This window comes from Caretta caretta, chromosome 1 (assembly GCF_965140235.1).
Source record: "Caretta caretta isolate rCarCar2 chromosome 1, rCarCar1.hap1, whole genome shotgun sequence".
In the NCBI taxonomy this organism is placed as follows: domain Eukaryota; kingdom Metazoa; phylum Chordata; order Testudines; family Cheloniidae; genus Caretta; species Caretta caretta.
The window spans coordinates 202,388,230-202,409,892 of record NC_134206.1 but is presented as its reverse complement, the minus strand read 5'-3'; the positions used below and the strand labels follow the sequence as shown (position 1 = coordinate 202,409,892).

Sequence of the window (21,663 nt, the reverse complement as noted above, 5' to 3'; positions counted from 1 at the left end):
AAACTCAATTTGTGTATTTTATTGTTTCTTCTTCCCCCACCCCCTTTTCTTTGCATTTTCCCAACATCTGCATTGTGGATTGATGGCAAGAGCAGCAGTGGCTGGCACTTTTCCTCTACGGTGCGAGAGAGAGAGAATTGGCTGGAATTGCTTTCCATATAGCCGGCTTGACATGCAGCATTGAAAAGGTATCATCTCATTTTCTGTCCTGAAACCAGAGGTGAAAACCACAAGGAAATAGTCATCTTGGTGCCAAGCCACCTGTTGATTCACACCAGAAAAGCCATTGGCAATACATTCCTAACCATATCCAGTTGGAACGGTTGAATGCCTGACATCTGTGTACCTACAGTATCTGTCTGTAACTATGCATCAGCTACACAGGCTAATTCAGTAGCCTTTTGCCTGAAAAAACCTGGGTTCAAATTTAGGTTAAGGCAGAAGGGAATAGAGTTTTCTGGTCTCAGTCTAGGCCTTTGACTAGTCTATTGTATGTCTGCTTCACATCATTAATGTACGCAATTTGGCATGATTGTCAGTCATGTCTCAGTAAAAGCCCATTTCTGAAATAGCTTGGGGAGTTGTAAGACAAACCTGTTTTGTTGGGAGATCTGTGTGGCAAGAACAGGACTGAAGTAGCCAGGGGTGCTGCAGAACAGGATTGATTGAGATGCATTCGCAGAACTGTGTGAATAGCCCAGGACTGAATAGCAGGGGAGGCTGCAGGTCAGGACTAAGGTGCGTTGGCAGAGCTGAGTGATGGAATCTTGCATAGTGTCTGCCTGCACAATGCCCAGTTCCAACTCGTGCAATCAGTGCTTCAATTTCTGGTGCACTAGAATTCACCATATCAATTCAAAATTAAATTAAAACAAAATCCTGTCCTCGGACCATCATGCACACCCCCAGTTACCCAGTGAGGTATGTATGTAATGCAGACGACTGCAGTGCATTTAAATTACATTAAAGCGCTGAGCTAAAACTACAAAAACTGATCAAATTCTGAGTTAAGAGATTGCTAACTCAGCCTCTTTTGTGCTTACACCTTTTAGTATATATGTTCCTGTATGTGGGTCCCCCAAAGAGCAATAGCGCTAGAAATTATAGGTAACTTGATATATAGAACCAAATTCTGTGCTTGCTTACATGCTGTACAGCTCTGCTGAGGTTTATGGAAGGACATGAGCAAGGGCATAATTTGGTCCATGGTATTTATATTTATCCATATTGCTTTGTGCTTGACAGATGAATAATTCCTGTGGGTCTGAAGCAGGGCCGGCTCCAGGCACCAGCGTTCCAAGCAGGTGCTTGGGTGGCGGCAATTCGGTGGCAGCTTCTCTCCCCTGCCGTCCGCAGTGGCAATTCAGCGGCGACAGGTTTTTTCACTGCTTGGGGAAGCAAAAACGGTAGAGCCGGCCCTGGTCTGAAGCATTGTCCAGTGTTGTGCAGCCATCCCATATGTATCCTTGGTGGGATATCTAATCTGTTGCAAAACAACGGGGCAATGAGCAGTAAAGCTGCACAGTGACTGGGCTATCCTGGGCTCTCCAGACCAAAAAATCAAGTTATGGTTACTGTCCTCTGAAGCCTCCCTAAGGCTGAGGCAAGACACTCAAATGCCTTGAAAGGTGCACCATTCATTTATGAAATTTGCCATTATAAATATTTTATGACAGAAGGACTTTGTAGCCTGCACTCTAACATGGGCTATCCCACATACTTCAGATCCAGACTTCACAGATGGGTGGGTAGGATTAGTTGTGGTAGGAGTGATAAGGTCCACTGAAGTTCGGGGATGTCCAGAACTAGGGTTTTTGATGGGCACATTTCTAAAAACTAACCTCTAAATTCTCTAAGCTCCTGGTTGAGTTTTAGCTGTACAACTCTTATTAATGTCAGGGAGTCTCTGAGCTAATCAATCCTCAAACAATTCTTTGACCATTTTTCTCCAAAGCACCTTCGTTTCAAAAACCTGTGTCCTGCTGTTCAGACTAACATTTGGCCTATGGGTTAACTTTTGTGGGTGTGTCAAGTGGCAGCTGCTTGCTGTGTTGACAGAAGTAAAAAATAGTAAGAACATGTTTTGTCACTAAAATAAGCCAGTGTGGTATGGGATACATATGTGGGGCAAACTCAGTCATGTTTTAACTCCCTTGAAGTCTGTGGATAGGCAAAATTCAGTGGTTTTGACTTCAGTGGAATTACACCATTGATTAATTTTTCTAATTGTTGGGTTTTGGGGGGGGGGGTGTTCCATGTTGCGTGATGAATACATCATGTGGTTTATTTTTGTTCGTCACTTTGTTCATACCAACCACTTCCACAAAATTAACGCCTAGTGTATTAATGAATTGCATTTCTGAAATTCTTCCATTCAGTTTATAATGTAATCCACTTGAAAGACTGTGCTGCTTGCAAAATTTGAAATTTCAAAATTGCTGTGTACCTTCCTGGCAACCAATATAATTTATGTCATGTTGATGAGCCTGAGATATTTCTCAATGTTAGCCTCACGGGAACAAGACAAGGAAGAGGAACTTTTGACTGATCTTGTGGATGTGGCTGTATCGAAAACCTCTTATTTGCTGGAGTTCTTAGAAGTTTTTGATTTGTTTTTCCTCTGTCTCTGACCTAATTAATTTTATGGGACGTCCCCATGGACATAATTTATATGACAAATGAATTATATTAGCAATTGTTGTCGTGGTATGAAGCCCCTCATTTATGGTAAATTTAATGTGTTCTTCTGTTCTTTTCCTTTATAAACTGTGATCTATCAGCAATCATCTGTTTTCTTTATTTTTCAGATGATTTTGATTGCATAATGTCTTTATTGCCAATATAAAAATATGTAAATTTATAAATGCAAAGAGCAAAATATTACTGTAATTCAGAATTGGCTGGCACAAAAAGCCTCTGAAATTGCACCAGCTCTACATTTTTGGTGGTTTTCTTTTGGCTGATCCAGTTGAAATACATTTTTGTAGAAAAAGAATCAAATCGTATCTCCGTTCTCCACCTACTTGACAGTTTTCAGCTTGGTGCAATATGAAAGGATGATTATTAACCCCCCAGAAGAGAGTTTATTAAGGGAAATGCTGACATAACCTTAACTAAGCCAGTGCCAACATGAGCTGCAATCATTTCATTTGCCGCATTCAAAACTGTCCCACTTACAGGGCTCGTATTAGTGGTATTGTTTAACTCTTTCAAGCCAGTGAATGTTCACAGCCTTTTTCCAGCAGCAGTTGTGTGGTAATGTGTTTTGAGCCAAATTCTCCTCTTATACCTGTGCAATTTCACTGACTTTAATGAGGTTACATGGATGAAACTGTGAATCACATTTTAACATTTCTCCCTAAGCCCCACTCCAACTTCTGAAGGATTAAAGGGACACCGGGTCTGCTTCTGTTCCTATTGAAGTCAATTGGAGTTTTGCCTTTGATATCAATGGGATCAGAATTGGAGCAAATGTTGTGCAGTTTAGGGCCAAAATACATGTTTTGTGTGGGAGTTTTTTCAAGGGGTAAAGGGGTTTACAAAACACATAGAAATATAAATGTTTTCATGATTTTCTAAAAATACAATGAAAACAGTTTGTCTTTGGATTTAAACATTCCCCTGTAGTGCTGCCACTTGGTGCTTGTGCGTGAGGGCTGGAAAGAGAAACTGGCTAGTCTAGTTCCTCTTTCCAAGGTGAGTGAAGGGCAGAAAATAAACAGCTTAAATGAGGGGGAAAGTAAATTAGGTCTGTAGCACTCCTTGACTTTGAAGTATCTACAGTCATATACGTAACACAGGTAAGGAAATTTAATTCCTAAATGAAAGGAAAGCTAATGGTAAAAGTGTTGAACAGAACTTAAAATGCAAAGGTACGTTGGAAGATAACAGCAAAGCCAATCCTGGTTCTGATTCAGGAAATCACCTGCGAACATGCTTAATGTTAAACACATGCATAAGTAATGTGCCTTATTGGGGCCTCTATGATGTTCCATATCATGGAGCTGTGCAGAGCTCAGCAAGCAGGCCTGATTCAGTGACCACGGGCTGTAATATTCATCCTCAGAAGGAATCCTGGAAAATGCCTTGGCAGTCATATACTAGTTAGATGACTTGCAAAACATGCCATTGGGACTTTGTGCATGGAACATAACTGAAAGGACAGGATGATGTCTAGTAGTTTTCAGTTCTATGTGTGCATGTGTGGTTAATTTTTTATCAATTTTCCTAAAGAAATAGACAATGAAAAGTTCAGACAGTTTTGTTTCTTTTTTTCGCATTCTCTATTGTTTATAGAGACCCCTAAGAAACCTCAAAATAAAATGACATTCACTAGCAGGTTTGTAGCCTGTAAGAGGGTGCTCGAAAGGCTGGGCTGCCTAGTAATTGGTGCACCTGACATCTGGCAGCTTGCTTCCCTGGCAGAAGTGCCTCACTTCTTAAAGAGGAATAGTAGGGGGATCCAGGCCCTCTTTCTTCTCCACGTCCCGGCCCAGAGCCCTGTGTGAAGCAACACTGGCAGGATCCTCCCAGCAGAGAATCTAAGTCCGCTGCCCTGGGCTACTTCCTGCCTCTGTTTCTTCAGTTTGGGGCATGGCCTCTGTAGTCCAAAAGGTCTGCAGTGGCCCTACTCGAGTGACACCGCCTGGTGGACTCTTTGTGGCATCCGGCCCCAGTCTGACATCCCTCTTGGTGGGAGCAGATGTAATATTGCAGGATCTTAACTCCATAATGTCTCTGTGGTTTAGTCACACAGTTCACTCACTCCTGGGTGTTCCTTGGTCTCCTCAGCAGTCTCCCTCAATCAGGGACTTGGTGCTTCTCCCTGGTGGCTGGCCCGGCTGTCAGCCTCCTAGTGATGCTCCCCTCATGTAGAGGGGCAGAGGTGTCTCCTGCCTCTTCACCAGTCAGCCCTGAAATGAGCCAGGTTCTCCCGTTTTCTTCCCCCTCCAGGCCTGGCACTGGCTGCAGGAATAGCGGGGCAGGGCTAGCTGGGCCCATGGACTCTCTTTAACCTTTTTTGTGCTGTTGTGAGGTTTCTCAGCCTCACTGCATGGCCCTTTTAAATGTGGTGAAGACTGATTGCTCCCTGATCTCACTTTTTCTAATGGTGCTTAACAGTCACATGATGACTAGATGACCTCCTGAGGTCTCTTCCAACCCTAATCTTCTATGATTCTATGACATTTTTAAAAAAACCTTCCTTATAAGACTTTCTTTCTTTTTCTACTGTTGATTCAGAAGACAAGATAACAGTATTTTTTTTTAGGCCCTACACAAATATGTGTTTCTGTTTTGAGGTGGTGGATTATTTTATTTTTCCAAAAGTGAATTTCAGAACCTTTTACTCTCCACTTGCCCAACCACCACCTCCACCACCATCCTAAGTTAAATTTTAAAATTGGTGAAAGGTTCTGATGTTCTTGGCAGAACTTTAAAGCAGTTTCTGAGTTATCACAATTTCTCTTTTCCTTCTTTAGTAGAGTCCATAGTTCAAGATATTCTGTGGACTGCAGCTACTGCCTGCTAGCATTTGAAGGCCTGTGGAAAGGCAGAGGACATGCCAGCAGCTGTCAAGCTTGACCTAACATCTGTATTGTTTCTCAGTTCACTAAGGGGGATGAATGGAGCTGATTGTTGAGCTTTGCACTATAAGAAAGTGGTCATGATTTCGAGGAACAGCTGCACGTGTAAAAACAGTGCAGTTTTTACTTCCTTTGGGATGGTGTTGAAGAGGCGCTTTAGAGATTTTAAAAGAAAAAAAAAGTCATTGGGACAAAATCCATTGACTGCAATGAAGTTACACCAGGGATGATTGTGGCCCAGAAATTCCATGGTGTAGAATTGTGCATGGGACAGGCTCTGACTGTGATGGCCTTATGTAGACAGTGCTGTTGTTTCCTGAAATCTCTTGACTGGGTATGGTCCCAGAATTTGGAAATGCAGTATTAATTCTACTTGTCGCATGATAGCATTTCCTCCTGAGTAGGATTGCTTCTGAACACCTATCCTGAGATTGCCAACATTGTCCCAGTTTGTCAGGGTGACCTCAGAGCCTATAAGCACAGTTAGAGATTACTTTGGGGAGTCCTGAAACATAATTAGAGTGTTGATGTTTGTGACGCCTTGGAGTGATGTTTGAAGCATAGCTTTTTCTGTCTGCCAGGCCAGTAAATAATATCCAGTGTTTCCATTCGTGTAAAACATAACAGGTAAGCAAAATACACAGAGAAATGTTTTTACTTCAACTACATGGTTCAAAAATCTTTGGGCTAAATTTTAAATATGACATGGTGATGTCTATGCACCAAGAACTGTCAAATTGCATGTCAAATTGGGCAGGTAATTTTACTAGTACACTTATTATCACTTCAGTAGGCGGCACTTAAGAGCATAAACTTTATGGCAGGCTAAATGAGAGAGCAAAGATAACTTGGCAATCGTGGATCATGGTCATCTGGTGAAGCAGGTAAGTATGTACTAAAGATAGTTAGAGAGGGGAGTGCAAGATAGTGGGTAGCAAAGGGCCAAGAAGCCAAGACTTTGGGGTTCAACTCTTGGCTCTGGAAGGGAGGGAATATAGCCTAGTGGTGAGAGCAGGGGACTGGAAGTCAGCACTGGAGCTGTGTAAATCTCAGCATTTTTACACTAGAGGGAATCGTGCAAAACATTCTTGGTTTTTATTCACACCTCCTGGGGTTTGCTGTGAGTTTCAGGTTCAGACAAAACTAAAAAAAGTTAAACTCAATTGAAACCACCAAAGTTGTTTCCTCCCCCCCACTCCAGGTTGAAGCCACTGAATTTCACATAGTCTTTATGCAAATCTATAACTTTTTGCTATATTCATTTGACACTGGACCCAGATTTGCTCATAAGGTTTGTGATCCTCTGTAAACCTGATCTAAGAAGTATTCCCGTTGATAATGAAATCCCAAACCAGGGAAGTTTCACCAGCCTTTGAGTTTTGAAACAAAAAATTGGTCCAGTTCTACTTAGGACTAGCCATGGTTCTGATCCAAACCCCATCTCAACCCCCAAACTTTGGGAAAGCGCAGATCAAAACTGCTCAGCTTGGCCTATCAACTCAGTGACCCCAAATGCTGGGAAGGTCAGATTCAGCTCCAGCTTTCTGCTGCTCTGGCCGATTTGGACTTGGAACTCTCCTCACCCCATAACTTCTGTTCTCTGTTCTGACACACTAACTCTTAGTATGTTCTTGACCTTTGGCCTGGTGCACCTCAGTTTCTCCATCTGGCAAAGGAGGATAATACTTACAAGTAGCTCATCATGTAATGGTGGGGCTTAATTAATGAATGTTTGCATAGAGCCTTGAGATCGTTGGATGAAATTGTATAAGGGCATAGAATTATTACTGCTATTGTTATTAACTATGTGCTTAAACCTAGACAATGTATTTGCACATGTAAGTAATTATGATGCACTTCAAGGCATTCTGTTTGTAATGCTTTGCTCTCCATTTCCTGCAAATCAAATTACTGAGGGATAGATTTGATTTCCACATCATTTTGAAAATATTTTCTTTTTCTTTTTTTAATTTCCTTTGTATTAATTTTTGTCAAAGTTCAAAACACAACCAACTGTGACTAAATGCATAAAACCAAACAACCCCCCCCCAAGTATAATAAAATTAAAGACAGCATAAGATGATATGCATTCAAACAATGTAAATCATACCTAACAAACATGGTTGTAATAATATATCTTATCCATGTCTGATCCACTAATAACAAATACTTATTCAGAGTACAAATAAGTTATTCTTTTTCTTAGAGAGGGAGGGAGAAACAGACCCCCACATTCAAATTATATCTTGCAGTCTAAATAAATATGAAAAAGTTGCCAAATCTTATAATGAAAATAGGAGATTGTTGGGATTTTTATATCTTTTAGCAATAAGAAGACTGAAGAAAGAAGGGCAGCTTTTACTGCTAATACGGGGCCCGATCCCATAGCCTTTCTATGAGTAGGCCTGCTGCCTTCAGTCAGATTGCTCATGTGTTAGACCTGAAGGCACAGGCTGAGGTTATTTTTAATGCTTTTTTTCATAACACAAAGTATTTCAGAGGTGTAGGTTTGACAAGCAAATTATAATTAATATCCGTGGCCAGTTTAAAAAGATTGCTTCTAAAGGAAAAACTGTTACTAGAAGATAATTAATATTTTCATCGCAGCATCAAGTAAAAATAGGTTTTTGTCTTCTTCTCATTTCCTTTCTGATTACAGAGGCAATTATTGTTTGTGTAAAGGAATAAGATCATCATCCCTGTCCCTCACTCTGGCTACATCACCTTTATTTTTTCATTCCCCCTCTGCCTCCCTCTGTTTCAGTTCAATTCATTTCCATTCCAGGGGGATTCATTGGCATGACAAGCTATACAGGTACTGCTAAAGTAAAAGAAAAAGTCAGTCAGCCACCCACCCCCAAGAGGATAGTTATGACCCAGGGTAACACACTGTGCTTGGGGTTTGATTCCTTGTGTCCCTTTACATTAGTGCTCATTCCTGATCTGGGAGCATAATGCCACCTTTGCCATCTCTCTCCTGTCTCCCAGGCTTGGGCACTGTTTTGCCTCATTGCTTTCTGATGAGAACTTATCTTTTATGATTCCTGATAATTGGAGGAAATATCTTTCTCACGCTTCCTCCCATTAAGGACTTTGGAGTAGAAAGTCTCCCTTTGTGTCCATCTTTCTTTTGTCTCAGTAGCTGAACAGTCTCTTCTCTCTGATTTCAGATTGTGGTTTGTACCTGTAAGTTTTCACCTCTAGATTGTGGTCACTGATTTGGTAAGCGTCTGCTCTAGTTTTGCATATTTCATTATGGTGAAGAATCTGCTATTGTGATAGCCTGCGAGGTAAGCTGAGAGCTGCCTAACTAGGCTCTAGTCTGCTATCGTTTGATCCCTAATCCTTTTAGGATTCCTTGACAAGGGGGTGGGGCTAACTCAGGGAGAGCAGGGTTTAAAAAGTCAGCGCCTAAGTGACCAGACAAGCTAACAAACAAGAGCAGCAAACAGGAGTTTTGTGAGGAAACGTGAGAGCCAAATATGCCTAGCAAGCTTGTGCTAAACCTAGGCCAATAAACATCCCCCTTCCAAAAAAATAAAACAAACAAAAACCCCTTCAATAGTAAAAAGAATACAGGCAGAGGTCCAGCAGCGGAGTGGGGTCTATAAAGTTTATTGCACTCAATGCAGAATGTACGATTACTTGCTTTGTGGGCTGTCAAGGTTCCTCCCCCACTCTGAACTCTAGGGTACAGATGTGGGGACCTGCATGAAAAACCTCCTAAGCTTATCTTTACCAGCTTAGGTCAAAACTTCCCCAAGGTACAAAATATTACACCCGTTATCCTTGGAATGGCCGCTACCACCACCAAACAATTACTGGTTACTGGGGAAGAGCTGTTTGGACGCGTCTGTCCCCCCAAAATACTTCCCAAAACCTTGCACCCCACTTCCTGGACAAGGTTTGGTAAAAAGCCTCACCAAGTTGCCTAGGTGACTACAGACCCAGACCCTTGGATCTTAAGAACAATGAACAATCCTCCCAACACTTGCACCCCCCCTTTCCTGGGAAATGTTGGATAAAAAGCCTCACCAATTTGCATAGGTGACCACAGACCCAAACCCTTGGATCTGAGAACAATGAAAAAGCATTCAGTTTTTACAAGAAGACTTTTAATAAAAAATAGAAGTAAATAGAAATAAAGAAATCCCCCCTGTAAAATCAGGATGGTAGATATCTTACAGGGTAATTAGATTCAAAACATAGAGAACCCCTCTAGGCAAAACCTTAAGTTACAAAAAAGATATACAGACAGAAATAGTTATTCTATTCAGCACAATTCTTTTCTCAGCCATTTAAAGAAATCATAATCTAACACATACCTAGCTAGATTACTTACTAAAAGTTCTAAGACTCCATTCCTGTTCTGTCTCTGGCAAGAGCAGCACACAGACAGACACAAACCCTTTGTTTGTCTCCCTCCTCCCAGCTTTTGAAAGTATCTTGTCTCCTCATTGGTCATTCTGGTCAGGTGCCAGCGAGGTTACCTTTAGCTTCTTAACCCTTTACAGGTGAGAGGAGCTTTCCCCTGGCCAGGAGGGATTTCAAAGGGGTTTACCCTTCCCTTTATATTTATGACACGCCCCCCAAATCTCAGCTAGGGTGAAACACTGGCTGGGATTTCTTCCTGGAGCTCTAGGAAAACAGAGTTAATAAGACACATGCATCTCTAAATATACTACCAAGTACATAAAGACTAACAATATTTTCCACATCTCAAGGACGATTTTAACTAGTTGATTCTGGGAAACTTTCACGGGAGAGTGCATCAGCCACTTTGTTAGAAGCTCCTGAGATGTGTTGGATGTCGAAATCAAAATCTTGGAGAGCTAAACTCCACCGAAGAAGTTTTTTGTTAGTTTCTTTGACGGTGTGAAGCCACTTCAGTGCAGCATGGTCGGTTTGCAGGTGGAAACGCCGTCCCCAAACATATGGGCGTAGCTTTTCCAGAGCGTAGACAATGGCATAACATTCTTTTTCAGTGACTGACCAGTTGCTTTCCCTCTCAGACAGTTTTTTGCTGAGAAACACTACAGGGTGGAATTCTTGATCAGGTCCTTTCTGCATTAAAACTGCTCCCACACCACGCTCGGACGCATCTGTGGTTACTAGGAACGGTTTGTCAAAGTCTGGGGCCCTTAGTACAGGGTCAGACATGAGTGTCGCTTTAAGCTTGTTAAAGGCCTTCTGACACTTTCCGGTCCACTGAACAGCATTTGGCTGTTTCTTTTTGGTTAGGTCTGTCAGTGGGGCAGCGATTTGGCTGTAGTGCGGTACAAATCGTCTGTAATAACCGGCCAAGCCTAAGAAGGATTGAACCTGTTTCTTTGACTTTGGGACAGGCCACTTTTGGATAGCATCCACTTTGGCCTGTAGGGGGCTGATAGTTCCTTGACCCACCTGGTGTCCAAGGTAAGTCACTCTGTTTAGGCCTATTTGACACTTCTTAGCCTTAACAGTTAGTCCTGCCTCCCTTATGCGCTCAAGGACTTTTTGTAGATGTTCCAGGTGGTCTGCCCAGGAATCCGAAAATATGGCCACATCGTCAAGGTAGGCGACTGCATATTCTCCTAATCCCGCTAGGAGACCATCTACAAGTCTTTGGAAAGTGGTGGGTGCATTTCGCAGCCCGAAAGGGAGTACATTAAATTCATACAGCCCGAGATGTGTGATGAAGGCTGACCTTTCCTTGGCAGATTCGTCTAGCGGTACCTGCCAGTACCCCTTGGTTAAGTCCAAGGTAGAGATGAACTGGGCCCGTCCCAGTTTCTCTAATAGTTCATCTGTGCGTGGCATTGGATAGTTGTCTGGGCGAGTTACAGCATTTAGCTTACGGTAGTCCACGCAAAAACGTATTTCCCCATCTGGTTTGGGAACTAGAACCACTGGAGATGCCCATGCACTTTCAGAGGGGCGGATTACCCCCATCTGTAACATATCCTGGATCTCCCGTTCTATAGCAGTTTTAGCTTGAGGAGACACCCGGTAAGGTTGGACCCTAATTGGGTGAGCATTACCTGTGTCAATGGAGTGGTATGCCCGTTCAGTCAGTCCTGGGGTGGCTGAGAACGTTGGCGCGTAGCTAGTGCACAGCTCCTGGATCTGCTGTCGCTGCATACGCCCAAGGGTCATGGAGAGGTTCACCTCTTCCACACCACCAGCACATTTCCCTTCGTAGTAAACACCTTCAGGCCACTCAGCGTCGTCTTCTCCCTGGGCTGTAAACTGACAAACCTTTAATTCTCTGGAATAAAAGGGCTTTAGAGAATTAATATGGTACACCTTAGGCTTTCGGTTGGAGGTGGGGAATGCTATGAGATAATTAACAGCTCCCAGGCGCTCCTGGACCGTGAATGGCCCTTCCCACGATGCTTCCATTTTATGGGCCTGGAGCGCCTTTAAGACCATGACCTGGTCTCCTACTTTGAAGGAACGCTCTCTGGCATGTTTATCATACCAGGCTTTTTGCTCTTTTTGAGCATCCTGTAAGTTTTCTCTAGCAAGGGCTAAAGAGGTTCGGAGGGTGTTTTGTAGGTTGGTTACAAAGTCCAGAATGTTAGTTCCTGGAGAAGGTGTAAATCCCTCCCATTGCTGCTTCACCAACTGCAATGGCCCCTTAACCTCACGGCCATATACAAGTTCAAATGGGGAAAACCCTAAACTGGGATGTGGTACAGTTCTGTAGGCAAAGAGCAACTGCTGCAACACTAGGTCCCAATCATTGGAGTGCTCATTTACAAATTTACGTATCATGGCCCCCAAAGTTCCATTAAACTTCTCCACCATGCCATTTGTTTGATGGTGGTAAGGAGTGGCAACCAAGTGATTTACCCCATGAGCTTCCCAAAGGTTTTTCATAGTTCCTGCCAGGAAATTAGTCCCTGCATCGGTGAGGATGTCGGAGGGCCAACCTACCCTGGCAAAAATGTCTGCTAGTGCCTGGCACACACTTATAGCCCTGGTGTTGCTCAGAGCTACTGCTTCCGGCCATCGGGTGGCAAAATCCATGAAAGTCAGTATGTACTGCTTTCCTCTGGGTGTCTTTTTCGGAAAAGGACCCAGAATATCCACAGCTACTCGCTGAAATGGAACTTCAATGATGGGGAGTGGCTGGAGAGGGGCTTTGACCTGGTCTTGGGGTTTTCCCACTCTTTGGCACACCTCACAAGACTGGACATAGGTAGAAACATCCTTGCCCATTCCCTCCCAGTGGAATGACCCCCCCAAACGGTCTTTGGTCCTGTTCACCCCAGCATGGCCACTAGGGTGATCATGGGCTAAGCTCAAGAGCTTGGCCCGGTATTTAGTTGGAACTACCAACTGTCTCTGAGGATGCCAGTCTTCCTGGTGTCCACCAGAAAGAGTTTCCTTGTATAAAAGTCCTCTTTCTACAACAAACCTGGATCGATTAGAAGAGCTGAGAGGCGGTGGGTTGCTCCGTGCCGCCGTCCAAGCTCTCTGGAGGCTTTCATCTGCTTCCTGTTCGGTCTGGAACTGTTCCCTTGATGCTGGAGACATCAGTTCCTCATGGGATTGTGGACCTAGGCTTGGTCCCTCTGGAAGCGATATAGGGGATGGAGCTGTTTCTGTTGACTGTGAACCGCTCTCCGCTGGTGCGCTATGTTGGGATTCAGGCTCCGGCTGAGCCTCTTGTGTAGGGTTATCGGCTGCTGCCAGTTCAGGTTCGGTGGGGCCCTCTGGTGTTGAGGTTGCAAGTACTGGATTCAGTGCTGACACGGGGTCTGGTGTTGGTTGTTCGGCTGGTTCCGGTTCTAGGACTGGTTCCGTCTGGGTCTCTGGGACTGGATCCACTACTGCTGTTGCAGACATTGGCCTGGGGTCCGGGTCCATCACCTCTGACTGGGTCCTGATAGAAGTTTCCGGAACAGAGCTAGGCCTCACGGCTTGTTTAGCCTGGCTGCGGGTGACCATTCCCACCCTCTTGGCCTGCTTCACATGATTGGCCAAGTCCTCCCCCAACAGCATGGGGATGGGATAATCATCATAGACTGCAAAAGTCCACAGTCCTGACCAGCCCTTGTACTGGACAGGTAACTTGGCTGTAGGCAAATTGAAAGAGTTGGACTTGAAGGGTTGAATCGTCACTTGGATCTCTGGGTTGATTAAATTGGGGTCCACTAAGGAAGCATGGATAGCTGACACTTGTGCTCCGGTGTCCCTCCACGCGGTGACCTTCTTCCCACCCACACTCACAGTTTCCCTCCGCTCCAAGGGTATCTGGGAGGTATCTGGGCCTGTGGACCTCTGGTGTGATTCCGGTGCAATGAACTGTAATCTGTTGGGGTTCTTGGGGCAGTTGGCCTTTACATGCCCCAGCTCGTTACACTTAAAACATCGTCCAGCTGACGGGTCACTGGGGCGAGGAGGGTTGCTGGAGAACGGGGTGGTGGGACGATAAGGGGTCTGGAGGGTTCTTTGGGAGGTAGGTGGGGCTTTGGGCGGCCCCCGGTAATAAGGTGTGGTCTGGGGTGGTCCCTTCTGGTCTCCGCTCCAACTGCGACCAGTTTTCTTCTTCTCTGCCACCTCCACCCATCTGGCTCCAATCTCTCCTGCCTCAATTACAGTTTTGGGTTTCCCATCTAGGATGTATCTTTCTATTTCCTCAGGAACACCCTCTAAGAATTGTTCCATTTGCATTAGGAAGGGCAAATTTACTGGAGATTCAACACTTGCTCCTGATATCCAGGCATCCCAATGTTTCACAATGTGGTAGGCATGTCGGGTAAATGACACGTCTGGTTTCCACCTTAGGGCTCTGAACCTCCGACGAGACTGCTCGGGTGTTATCCCCATTCTGACTCTTGCCTTGGATTTAAACAGTTCATACTTGTTCATGTGTTCTTTAGGCATTTCAGCTGCCACCTCAGCTAAGGGTCCACTGAGCTGCGGCCTCAGCTCTACCATGTATTGGTCAGTAGAGATGTTGTACCCAAGGCAGGCCCTTTCGAAGTTTTCTAAGAAGGCCTCAGTATCATCACCTGCCTTGTAGGTGGGGAACTTTCTGGGATGGGAAGTGGTACCTGGAGAAGGATTGCTAGGGTTTGTTGGTATATTCTGCTGGGCCTTTATCTTCTCCATCTCCTCCACATACTTCCTCTCTTTTTCCTTCTCCTCCAGTTCTTTGTCCCTTGCTTCCATAGCTCTCCTGTGAGCAGCCGCTTGGTGTTGTTCTGCTTCTCTCGCTGCCTCCCTTTCTTGTTCCTTCTTCAGCCGCATGAGTTCTATCTGTCTTTCATGTTCCCTTTGTCTTTCCTCAGCCTGAAATTTGGCTAATTCCAGCTGTAGTCGAGCTGAGGATTTGGTCATTCTAACCTCTCTGTTTTTAACTAACTTTACACCCGAGGTTTAGAAATAAACAAACAAAACTTGGCTGTAAAATTTTGCTGTGCTGCAATAGAATACCTATTCTCTGATAGTGATTGTCAGCCTACAGAAAAAGACAATTCCCTTGTCTCTGCTCTGGGCCCAAATTAAAGCAAAAAACCTCCAACTGCTTGGAAACCTGCTTACCCAGCCCAAAGAAAAAGCAAATGGGTAGAACACACACCCCCTATTTACTTTTAGGAAGAAAAGAAAAAAAAAAAAAACAATGGGTTGGAAGACTGTGAATTTCCCTGCAGGAGTTAAGTACCCTGCCTCCAGGCAAAAAAACCTGCAATTCACAAGATAATCCCCTTTTGTCTCTGCTTGGCCAAAGTTTCAAAGCTGCTTTCTGGACTTTCTTTCCAAAGAAAAAAAAATTTCCTTTTTAAAATCTGTATTTCTAGTTCAAAAAATCTCAACTGGATCGCAGATGATTTCAGGTTAATCCCACCACTGTGCCACCATGTCAAGGTTCCTCCCCCACTCTGAACTCTAGGGTACAGATGTGGGGACCTGCATGAAAAACCTCCTAAGCTTATCTTTACCAGCTTAGGTCAAAACTTCCCCAAGGTACAAAATATTACACCCGTTATCCTTGGAATGGCCGCTACCACCACCAAACAATTACTGGTTACTGGGGAAGAGCTGTTTGGACGCGTCTGTCCCCCCAAAATACTTCCCAAAACCTTGCACCCCACTTCCTGGACAAGGTTTGGTAAAAAGCCTCACCAAGTTGCCTAGGTGACTACAGACCCAGACCCTTGGATCTTAAGAACAATGAACAATCCTCCCAACACTTGCACCCCCCCTTTCCTGGGAAATGTTGGATAAAAAGCCTCACCAATTTGCATAGGTGACCACAGACCCAAACCCTTGGATCTGAGAACAATGAAAAAGCATTCAGTTTTTACAAGAAGACTTTTAATAAAAAATAGAAGTAAATAGAAATAAAGAAATCCCCCCTGTAAAATCAGGATGGTAGATATCTTACAGGGTAATTAGATTCAAAACATAGAGAACCCCTCTAGGCAAAACCTTAAGTTACAAAAAAAGTACACAGACAGAAATAGTTATTCTATTCAGCACAATTCTTTTCTCAGCCATTTAAAGAAATCATAATCTAACACATACCTAGCTAGATTACTTACTAAAAGTTCTAAGACTCCATTCCTGTTCTGTCTCTGGCAAGAGCAGCACACAGACAGACACAAACCCTTTGTTTGTCTCCCTCCTCCCAGCTTTTGAAAGTATCTTGTCTCCTCATTGGTCATTCTGGTCAGGTGCCAGCGAGGTTACCTTTAGCTTCTTAACCCTTTACAGGTGAGAGGAGCTTTCCCCTGGCCAGGAGGGATTTCAAAGGGGTTTACCCTTCCCTTTATATTTATGACATGGGCTGATGGCATATGTGTGCATTTCTGTGCAAGCAACTTACGGCCCTCAGAGACCGAGTACAGGCTCTTGAGACCAGACTTGCTGAACCAAAGGAACTAAGGAAGACAGAGAGGTACACAGAGGAGACTTTCAGGGGCATAATAAACTGCTCCTCTGTGCAGTTGAGGAGGAAGAAAGTCTTGAGGATGGAGAACATCAAGCTGGAGTGAAGTGAAACAATCCCATAGTTGGGATCTTCCTTCCAGATGATGTCATGGTATCCTCTCGCACTGAGGATACTGCTCATGGTTAGGGGATCCAAGTTATTTGGAAGAGAAAAGTAATAGTAATGTGGGATTCGATTATTAGAAATATAGATAGTTGGGTTTGTGATGGCTGGGAGAATGCATGGTAAATTGCCTGCTAGGTGCAAAGGTTGTGTGCCTCTTCAGACATGTAGATAGACCTATGTGCAGTGCTGGGGTGGAGCCGGTGGTCCTGGTACATGAAGGTACCAGTGATAAGGAGGGAGATGTTGGAGGCCAAATTTAGGCTGCTACAAAAGAGATTAAAGTCCAGGACCTCCATGATAGCATTCTCTGAAATGCTTCCAGTTCTATGTATGGTTTCAGAGTAGCAGCCGTGTTAGTCTGTATTCACAAAAAGAAAAGGAGTACTTGTGGCACCTTAGCGACTAACCAATTTATTTGAGCATAAGCTTTCATGAGCTACAGCTCACTTCATCGGATGCATAAAGTGGAAAATACAGTGAGGAGATTTATATACACACAGACCATGAAAAAATGGGTGTTTATCATACACATTGTAAGGAGAGTGATCACTTAACATGAGCTATTACCAGCAGGAGAGTGGGGTCGGGGGAGAGAAAACCTTTTGAAGTGATAATCAAGGTGGGCCATTTCCAGCACATTTCCAGGAGTTAACAAGAACGTCTGAGGAACTGTGGGGGGGGAGGGGGGAGGAATAAACAAGGGGAAATAGTATGTATGTATGTATAGGGCCAATTAGACAGGGAGAGCCGCAGAGTCTTAATGCGTGGATAAGACAATGGTATTCAGAGGAAGGATTTAGGTTTATTAAGAACTGGGGAACCTTTTGGGAAAGGAGGAGCCTATGCAGGAAGGATGAACTCCATCTAAACCAAAACAGAACCAGGTTTCTGGCATGTAAAATTAAAAATGTTGTAGAAGAGTTTTTAAACTAAGGGCTGGGGGAAAGCTGACAGGCATGTAGCAGCGCACGGTTCAGACAGACGTGCTATAGGGGAGGATTTATTAAAGGGGATACTCTATATCCTAGTAAAGAGGAGAAAATAGAAGTTGATATAGTATGGCTAGGAACTGAGAAACAGTCAAACAAAAAAAGAGTCCAATTCAGTTACATCACATGAAGGCAGACAGCTAAATACTGACAAATTTTATAAGTGCTTGTATACAAATGCTAGAAGTCTAAGTACTAAGATGGATGAACTTGAGTGCTTGGTAATAAATGAAGATATTGGTCATAATAGGCATCACAGAAACTTGGTGGAACAATGATCATCGATGGGACATGGTCATATTAGGGTACAAAATATACAGGAATGACAGAGAAGGTCGTTCTGGTGGAGGAATGGTACTATTTGTGAACGAAAACATATATACAAATACAGTAAAAATCTTTAATTGATCAAACTGTATCATAGAATGTCTGTGAATAGAAATTCCATGTTTGAAGAATAAGAGTGTAGTAATAAGAATGTACCTAACCAGGATGGTGATAGTGAAATGCTCAAGAAGATTAGGGAGGCTAAAAAACAGAAAACCCAATAATAATGGGAGATTTTAACTATCCCCATATTCACTGGGTACATGTCACCTCGGGACAGCATGCAGAGACAAAATTTCTAGATACCATTAATGACTGCTTCTTAGAGCCGCTAGTCTTTGGATCTGGTCCAAGAGGTGAATATAGTTGAACTGCTCAGTAATAACAACCATAATGTAATTAAATGTAACATCCTTCTATGTGGGAAAATACCAAAAAAGCCCATCACAGCAGCATTTAACTTCAAAAAGGGGAACTACACAAAAATGAGGAAGCTAGTTAAATGGAAATTAAAAGCAACAATCGCAAGAGTGAAATGCGTGCAAGCTGCTGGAAGCTTTTAAAAACACCATAATAGAGGCTAAAACTAAATGTATATCACAAATTAAAAAAAAAGGAAGAGGACCAAAAAAAAGCCACCATGGTTAAACAAAAGAGTAAAAGAGGCAGTTGGAGACAAAAAAATTCTTTTAAAAATTGGAAGTAAAATCCTACTGAGGAAAATAGGAGCATGAACTCTTGCAAGTCAAGTGTAAAAGTATAATCAGGCAGGCCAAAAAAGAATTTGAAGAGCAAATACCAAAAGACACACAAAGTAACAGCAACAATTTTTTTTAAAGTACAGCGGAATGAGGAATCCTGCCAAACAATCAGTGGGGCCACTGAAGGACAGAGTTACTAAAGGAGCACTCAAGGAAGACAAGGCCAATGCAGAGAAGCTAAATGAATTCTTTGCTTCTGTCTTAACTGAAGAGGATGCGAGGGAGTTTCCTACCCCTAAACCATCCTTTTTAGGTGACAGATTTGAGGCACTGTCCCAGATTGAGATGTCAGTAGATGAGGATTTGGAATAAACTGGTAAATTAAATTGTAATAAATCACAGAACCAAACGGTGTTCATGCAAGAATGCTGAAGGAACTCAAATATGAAACTGCAGAACTACTAACTGTGGTATGTTTCAGAGTAGCAGCCGTGTTAGTCTGTATCCCCAAAAAGAAAATGAGGACTTGTGGCACCTTAGAGACAAACAAATTTATTTGAGCATAAACTTTCGTGAGCTACAGCTCACTTCATCGGATGCATGCATCATGTAGCTCACGAAAGCTTATGTTCAAATACATTTGTTAGTCTCTAAGCTGCCACAAGTCCTCCTTTTCTTTTAACTGTGGTATGTAACCTATCGCTTCAGTCAGCCTCTGTACCAGATGACTGGACGATAGCCAATTTAATGCCGATTTTTAAAAAAGGCTCCAGAGATGATCCTGGCAATTACAGACTGGTAAGCCTAACTTCAGTACTAGGCAAATTGGTTGAAACTATAGTAAAGAACAGAATTATCACACACAAAGATGAACGCAATATGTTGGGGAAGAGTTAACATGGCTTCTCTAAAGGGAAATCAGCTTCACCTGTCTATTAGAATTCTTTCAGGGGGTCAACAAGCATGTAGAAAAGGGTGATCCAGGTGATATAATGTAGTTGAACTTTCAGAAGGCCTTTGACAAGGTCCTTCACCAAAGTTTGCAGACGATACAAAATTACTCAGGATAGTTAAGTCCAAAGCTGACTGAAAAGTGTTACAAAGAGATCTCACAAAACTGGGTGGCTGAGCAACAAAATGGCAGATGAAATTCAATGTTGATAAGTGCAAAGTAATGCACATTGGAAAACATAATCCCAACTAGACATACAAAATGATAGGGTCTAAATTAGCTGTTACCTCTGAAGAAAGAGATCTTGGCGTCATTGTGGATAGTTCTCTGAATACATTCGCTCAACATGCAGCGGCAGTCAAAAAAGCTAATGGAATGTTAGGAACCATTAGGAAAGGGATAGATAATAGGCCAGAAAAGGTCATAATGCTACTATATAAATCCATGATATGCCTACACCTTGAATACTGTATGCAGTTCTGGTTGCCTCATCGCAAAAAGAATATATTAAAATTGGAAAAGGTACAGAGAAGGGCAACTAAAATGATTAAGGGTATGGAACAGCTTCCATATGAAGAGAGATTATACTGGGACTGTTCAGTTTAGAAAAGAGATGATTAAGAGGGGATATGATGGAGGTCTATAAAATCATGTATGGTGAGGAGGTGAATAGGGAAATGTTATTTACCCTTTCACATAACACAAGAACCAGGATCAGCCAGTGAAATTAATAGCAGGTTTAAAAGAAACATAAGGAAATACTTCTTCACACAGTGCACAGTCAGCCTGTGGAACTCCTTGCCGGTGGATGTTGTGAAGGCCAAAAGTATGGCTGAATTCAGGAAAGAATTAGATAAGTTCATGGAGGACAGCTCCATCAATGGCTTTTAGCCAAGATGGTCAGGGATGCAACCCAATGCTCAGTGTTTCCATAAACCTCTAAGTGTCAGAAGCTGGGACTGGCTGATAGGGGACAATCACTTGATAATTACCCTGATCTGTTCATTCTCCCTGAAGTATCGAGCACCCGCCACTGTTGGAAGACAAGATACGGGGCTGGATAGACCATTAGTCTGACCCAGTGTGGCCGTTCTTATGTTCCAGCTTTGTGTATGGATCTTTTGAAGTCTGGAATGTTATGGTTTTCGACTGTGCCTAAAGGCCCTTCACAACTCTATCCCTCCCTATCTGGCTGCTTTTGTCTCTTACTGTGCTGCTACCCCAGTTCTTCCAGTGATGGCCACCCATTTGTCAGCTTTTTACACAAACATCTTGGTGCCTTCTCCCATGCTGCCTCTTACACATCGAACACTCTCCCTGAACTGACTAAGGGAAGCTCCCTCTCCTTCTTCAGATCTCTCCTTAAGACCTACCTCTTTTGTGACAACTATTAAAAAAACCCTGCCAATTAATAACTGGATTTAGGGAAAAATGGGAGTAGTTGGCACTTTTTTTATCTATATATAAGAAAAAAAGAGGGGAAATTGCAAATGTGTGTGCATTTTGTTGTCATTTGCCTCTCTACTCATCACATGTAACTTGTCTTTTTATAGGCTAAACGCAGGGACCATGCCTTAATATGTGTTTGTACAATATGTAGCACAATGGGGTCCTGATCCTCTCTGGGGCCTCTGGGCACTGCTGTAATATAGGTATTAAATAATAATGAGCATACTTCTATAGTGCCTTTCATCTGCGCACCTCATCTCATCCAGTGTCCTGTCTCTGACAGTAGCCAATGATCTATACCTCACAGCAAGGTGCAAGTAGCCTAATGATAGAATAACCCACCTGTAGGGAAAATATTTTCCTAACCCTAATAGCTAGTGGTTGGTTTATACTGTGGAACACAATCTTTATTATTATTATTTTATTTTTTTACTATTATTTATTATCCTATATACTATAACTGTGGATGTTCTCAGTCTCCATATAAATACCTAATCCTATTTTTAATCCTAATAAATTCTTGGCCTAAATAATATGTTGTGGCACTCAGTTCCATAGTTTCCAAGTAATAATAATTGTTTTTTGTTTAAATAGCACCATGGGCACATGA

The 21,663-nt window shown here is 43.0% G+C and overlaps 1 protein-coding gene across 3 annotated transcripts in view; it reads left to right on the top strand.

The window, feature by feature from the left end:
* Positions 1–21,663, top strand: part of ZBTB20 (zinc finger and BTB domain containing 20) — a 626,421-nt gene that overhangs the window by 384,161 nt on the left and 220,597 nt on the right. For all 3 annotated transcript variants that reach the window (XM_048818099.2, XM_048818071.2, XM_048818047.2), the window contains one exon: positions 96–188. The gene's annotated coding sequence lies outside the window, so the exon portion shown is untranslated. The remainder of the gene's footprint in view (positions 1–95; positions 189–21,663) is intronic.